The sequence below is a fragment of the Spodoptera frugiperda genome, chromosome 27 (assembly GCF_023101765.2).
Source record: "Spodoptera frugiperda isolate SF20-4 chromosome 27, AGI-APGP_CSIRO_Sfru_2.0, whole genome shotgun sequence".
NCBI classification, from domain to species: domain Eukaryota; kingdom Metazoa; phylum Arthropoda; class Insecta; order Lepidoptera; family Noctuidae; genus Spodoptera; species Spodoptera frugiperda.
In genome coordinates this window covers 4,429,955-4,436,699 of record NC_064238.1, presented here as the reverse complement: position 1 = coordinate 4,436,699, position 6,745 = coordinate 4,429,955, and positions in this window count along the sequence as shown.

The following is a 6,745-nucleotide window of genomic DNA, read 5'->3' as shown; positions in this document are numbered from 1 at the left end:
AATGATAATAATTATCAAAAAAAAAACAAGTTTTATTAAAACCTTATGAGGCTCCGTCGATTAATTAAAAATAATTATGCAGATTGTTTGAAGCTCAATTACATAATTCGGAATCGAATTCGCACGTGGCGTTGCGTGTGTTGTTTATACTATAAGTGTGTAGTTTACTTTTGTAATAAATAGATTAAGTTTCTAGACTTTAAGTAACATTGGGTAATACTGGCCATGACATAAAAAATACTGATGGGACGTTAAAATGGAATAAATGTAACAGACAAGGTTATAATTATATTATCTTTAATAAATATAATAATAATAGTCATTACTTTACTCTTAAATGACCAGAAGAAAATCCTAGTAGCTCCTAAACCGAAGCTGCGGAGTATCTAGCGGGTTTACCGGGGCTCCGACTCAAAGAGCAGAAGTAGGAACGGGGTGGTTTTTAGTCAGTAAGAATCTGATAGTCTCTCTCGCTTCACCTAAGGCGGAAGAAGTCATTGGATAATTTCCTCCTTAAAAAAACTGTACCTTAGAAAAACTAATCCATTCGTAATTCGATTAAAAAGACTTAAATCTGCGGGTTGGTAAAACAATTACCTAAATTTCTGGAGCTCTCTCCATATGACTCTTTAAATGCAACTAGTCCACAATATTGATATTCTTCGACTACTTAAAACAAACTTATTAATGTGTGTGTCAAACACATGTAACCAACATGTGTTTGACAACTAAGTGAAATTATAAACGTATTACGTAGGTAGTACCTGGAGAATTCCCGCACAACAACAAAATATTTGCGCTCTTCACACATACTCGAGACTTTGCCAGAGTTGTTCAAAGCAAAAAAACGTAGCCTATATCACTATTCAGCCTTCTATCTCTAGACTCAGATACCGTACCATAAAATGACTCTATTGTAAGTTGTCACGTCCCAATCTTCCCCCTTCCTAATCCTCGATTCCCCAACAACCCTTAAATCAACGCACTTGTAACACCTCTGATGTTTCGGATGTCCATAGGTGATGGCTTACCATCAGGAGATACGTCTGCTAGTTTACCGGCTTATACAATGAAAAAAGAACATGAAGGAATGAAAAACAAACACATTTTCGCATTTACCTAAGATAAAGCTGACTAGTAGTCAGATCAAAATAGAAATAGCAATATTACAAATGTACTTTACTGCAGCCAAAAAAACTCCAATCTTTTTAGATTTGCTATTCTGTGAAATTAATTTCGTAGAAGTAAATAAACGTCATCAGTACTATATAAGGCTTTATTGGTTCAGTCGTTTCTAGACAAATCAAACAATTGTCATAGCGAGATAATTACACAATATCCTGTAATTATGACAAATCTATTTTTTACCTGAAGGGTTCATTGGAAAGAAAACATTAAGTTTACTAATCAAAAATCTAGTATAAAATATAATACTTAAAATTATATACACACATGTTTTTTTATATGAAAACAAAATTCATAAGTGGATAAAAAATTAACTTTACTAGGATAATCGTTTTCTTTAGCAAATAAAATCTGCACAAAAATATAATATATCTTATAATTACTAACGTCTACATAGGCATCTACTTAGGTCTGTATATAATTGCTAAAGTGACATTGTAATTAGGTACCTACGTCAAGATTACGTAATTGTTTTTATTATTAAAACATTCGAACTGAATGCTATTCTTTATTGGCTGCCCACCAGTCAATCAATCAATTAATAAAAAACCGTTAATGATGTCTAAATGACGGACACCGCTAAGCTGAAACTACGTACCTTTTGGTCGTAGTAAACTGAATTTTGGTATGTTGCTTGAAGAAAGCAGTACCTATACACAGTTTATAAAAAAGTTTGAATACATACTACTATAACACATGCATACTATTAAAAAAAAAGAAGGGCCGTAAGTACATAATTTTTAAATTAAGACCTGTAGTACCTTAACATGCAAATAAACAATTTGAGTTTGAGTTTTGAGTAATAAGCCCATTTTAAATACCTATTGAAACATTTTGTGAACATCATTATGTTTCCTGATGGAGTGTCTTCAAGGCCCGAGTAGGCCGCATCATCACTTAACCACCTGGTGAGATTTTGGCCAAACGTCGACCCATCAAATAAAAAAACACTTAATTTTCTTCTGCAAAGTCGTCAGCAAAAACCAAATGAGCTAATACAATAATCTTATGCAAGATTTTGTATCAAAGCTATAAACATATAAATCATATCGCGGCTTTTCAAGGTTTCTTTATCACATAGGTAAGTACCCAGTCGCCAGTATATGAGATTAAATCGGAAACGATTATCATCTTAAGAAAGATTGAGAAAAAAGTGCACTGTAAGGTGACTATTAAGTAGTCTTTACTAGCTATTAAGTACGTCTGCGTGGCAGATTATAAAGCAGGTACCGATAAATGAAATTATTTTATGTATTATATTATAAATTACAACATACAATTTGCCTTGATATTGTCTACATAAAACATTATTTTATCCTTACGCCTTTTATCCCTGAAGGGGTAGGCAAAGGTGCACATTTTGGCACGTAATGCCACTGTACAATGTACACCCACTTTTCACAATTTAGGTTGTAAGTCCCATGTAACAGGTGGTGAGCCTATTGCCATACACAGGACACATTTTCAAACTCCATGATACATTAATAAAGCATTTCCCTACAAAAAATATGATTCCATTCTATCACAATGAAAGGATAAAATTGATTAAGTATATAGTACATACATAATTTAAAAATACCCATATATAAACAGTTAGGGATAACGTTTTTCGTTAACTGTCACCACCGAGATTTAAACTGCTTTTTAGAATACATTAAAATTATTTAAATTAATCGAAGCTTACTAACTCAGCATAGCGATAGTCTAACGAGGTAGGCAATCTGAAGAAATATTATGAAATAAAAATCCATTGCATTTTTGCATTTTTACGGTAATTGTATTATCTACGTGAAATTGATTTATATGTGGAAATTAAAATGGAAAATCAGCAAATCATTATTTTATAACGATTAACGAAATACCTATTCATCTATTTATGGTAAAGTAGATAATAAAAGTTGAGGTAGGACAGGTATTCTTCCTTCCTTACAGTTAGGTAAGCGAAGGCTGCGAAGGTATTATAATAATTATTCCATTAAGAAATATACTGGATTTAGTATTGTTAATATTCCTCACTTTTCTTATTGTGTCGTAATTGCGCTAACAAAGAGATATTTCATAAATAAATTATCACGCAAAAAGGTTTTATAAACGCGCAGGAATTATCCTGCGACGTTCTGTACCTACCTATAAGCTCTAAGCCGATCGTCCAGCTTCTGTAGTAGCGAATCTTGTAGTCTTAGGTCATATGTAACTGGATTATACTAGATTGTAGAAGATACAGCTACTTTATACCTACTTTAAACCAGTATTTCACTGCTAGACAAGTTGTTAAAAAGTATTTTGCGAAGCATGTATTCCCCGCGTGACGTTGCGTTACGTGTTATCACTATCCAGTTTGTTATCGTTTAAAAAAGGTAAAGCCAACAATCAAATAGAAATAATTGAAGATAAAAATCTTTTGTCATTAATTAGATTGATCGTTCTTTCACGATACGTTATCAGACACGCCCGCCCGCCTCCAGGTCTGATGACAATAATATAGGGACCTACGAAACAAAATTCTGGCTAAATACCTTGATAGGGATGTAATACCGTAATATCGTGCCAGATTAATCAATCAATCTACAGCTTATAAGTGGCCTCTTCTTACACGAAGAAGGCAGAGCATTAATCTCGACGCTTACTGAACGCGGGTTGGCGATTTCAAACTTATAAATAGAAATTATAAGTCTACGTTTCCTTACAATGTTTTTCCTTCATCGTTTGTCAATGGTGTCAAAATAATCTTAGACAGTACATAATTATAACTCGAGAAAAGTCACACCAACCTCGACTATCGTGCCAGATACTGTGCCTAATTATCTAAAATTCAAATGCTAGTATTATAATTTAACGGTTTATTGGTACCTAAGTACTTAAAGCTTTACATAAATATCTATATATTAATACGTGATGCAAAAACTTTGGATCGCTTTTTACGAAAATTGCGCGGACGTAGGAGCATAAAATTTGGTACACTTATAGTTTATGTGTAGGAGAAGTACAGAACGCTAATATTTTTCAAAAATAATGCTTATAAAGTACATTAAATCAATAAATAAAACATTACACACACATGCATAGTATCTGATCGTATTTGACAAAACGTCAAAATCGATAGACATTGCGATGGTATTCTCACGTCTCATATGAAAAGAGTTTTATAAAAGAGTTTGTTTGAGTTTGAGTTAAATAAAAATTATCCTTGAACGTATGTTAAGTGGTATTTTAAATTAAATCGTATATGGTTGAATTTCGACCACTAGGCGACCACTAGTTCTTATAAATAAACAAAAGAATCCAGTTCCTCTGTCTGCGTTCTGAAGTTAGTTTATATATACATATACCACCATTTAAGTCAGAAACCAGTGCACGCATTTTCACGTATATTTTCCGAAATTTCATAGCTGTAACGCCTCTTTCGTATGCATTCTAATACCACAGTAAAATAATGCAGTTAATGGTTATATTCTAATTCTGATGTATTGAATTAAAAGTACCGAGAAGCAATTGTTCAAAAATAAACACAAACCCAAAAAAAAATCCCAAAGTAACTACGCACAAGAATCACTTAAAGCAAGGTGAGTAGGTATTTATAAACAGGTGCCTAGATTTCTATTATCATTTTTTCACGTGAATCCTAGACAACACGTGTCCGCGAATAGATAGAGCATTAGTACCTAAGTTTTGCTTAAGTGTAAGATAAAAACAATAATTACCTAATTATAATGATATGATAAATATTATTAATTACTTTAATTAGACACTTAAGTTCAAACTGATGATAATATTTTACATGTAGGTAAAATTACCTATAAGCTTTTACTTTGTTTCTGTGTGACTTCCGTGCAAGCGCTAAAGAGATAGCACTCCTACTGCACTACAAGTTTTTACTAGTAACTATAAGGGGTATAACTATAAAATAGGAAAGTACCTATTTATTTAGCTTGCCGCCTGACCAGAACTAGACCCGAGCGTCTAAAAGAGCCATCAGAACACTACAGATGGAACCCAGCAGGGCTAATACCCGATACGGAACCGCAAAAGACTTAACGGGTAAGAGAAGGAATTAATAGGGACGGTGTGATTTTATGACTGAAATTCAGAGGCCCCTCCCTCTCGCCTCACCCAAAGTGGGAGGAGACAATGGATGATTTATTCATCATCTGCACGGTGTGCAACTCTACCTATCCCTCAAAGATTAGGAGGGGGAAGCTACGTATCATTGATAGCTACTTAACTAAATAAAATCTACATACCTATCTACCTACCAACGAAAGTATATCGATCTGAAGCCAATTTTTATCACTTGAATACTAATGTTCGTCATTGGAAATTTACTTAAAATAGATACCTAATCGTAGATATCGAGTTACCAGTTCAAAATTAGGTGTCACATGAAGCGTGAACGAGTGGGAAACCAATAAAAATAAGTTAATCCCTTCTAATATCATAGACTATTACTTACTATGGTACGCCATTGTAACCAAGTAACTGCCACCCACCTTAGTTTCTACCGGGTTTTATGTAATTCTATATTCCCGCGAAGATTCGTAGACAGATGTAAAGTTCTTTGACCCTGAATGTTAGGCATGTTGAAAACAATTTTTTGCATACATGGTTATGGAATATAGTTGGTTATCAATATCATGTCGTTTTACTGACGAGTAGCACGACAATCGCCGCGTCGTGTGTTGCGGAATACTGCTCAAGAATATGAGCCTCTAGCATGACTTGAAACTAGTCGAGTTCCTCCTCAAACTGTTACGTACATAAGTTTTTTTTTCCTTTTTAAAAACGCTGCCCCACACTAGGATTTTCTCCTGTGTCGTGGGTGCGTTTACAAACATACAAGTTCACATACGCATGACACCCAGACCCGAAACAACAATTTATGGATCACACAAAGATTTGCTCCGTGTGGAAATCGAACCCGCTACCCGTTGCGCGGCAACCAGTTGCCCAGCCACCGCACCAACCGTGCAGTCGCAGCAGTAAGCCGATAACATAATAATTAAAATATCATGTCGGTTCCTCACGCGACTTTCATGAGCACACTCTGCTGACGTAGGTACAATGGACATTGGTCTGGTATGGTAATTTGGTACCACATAAATCATAATAACACGCTACCAGAAATCCGTCACCATTTTCATTGCACTCTTAAGTATTTCAGGAGGTGAACGAACTTGTAAATGCCTAAATCGATTTGATGACAAGCTCGTAATTGTACAAAGATCCCGCTAAATCGTTCATACGCAACTACCCACGGAAGCTTACTCCTTCATTACGATTCGATTCGAATAGGTTTGAAAATCGCTACAACAATCGAATATTTAAGTGATCATGAACTAAAAAAAACAAATGCTTAAGTATGCTTGTACCTAGACAGAAGGAGATGTCTGTTTTCATATTAAATAAGTTCAAATTCTTAGAATTTGATCTGATTATCATAACGAGAATATTATCAAGCAGATGTGTCTATTTTAATGGCTGCAGGTATGTTTAAGTATCTGTTTCTTTTAATTAAATACCTACCAAAACGGGTTTGTACTAATTTATGTGGTTTCTCACAAAG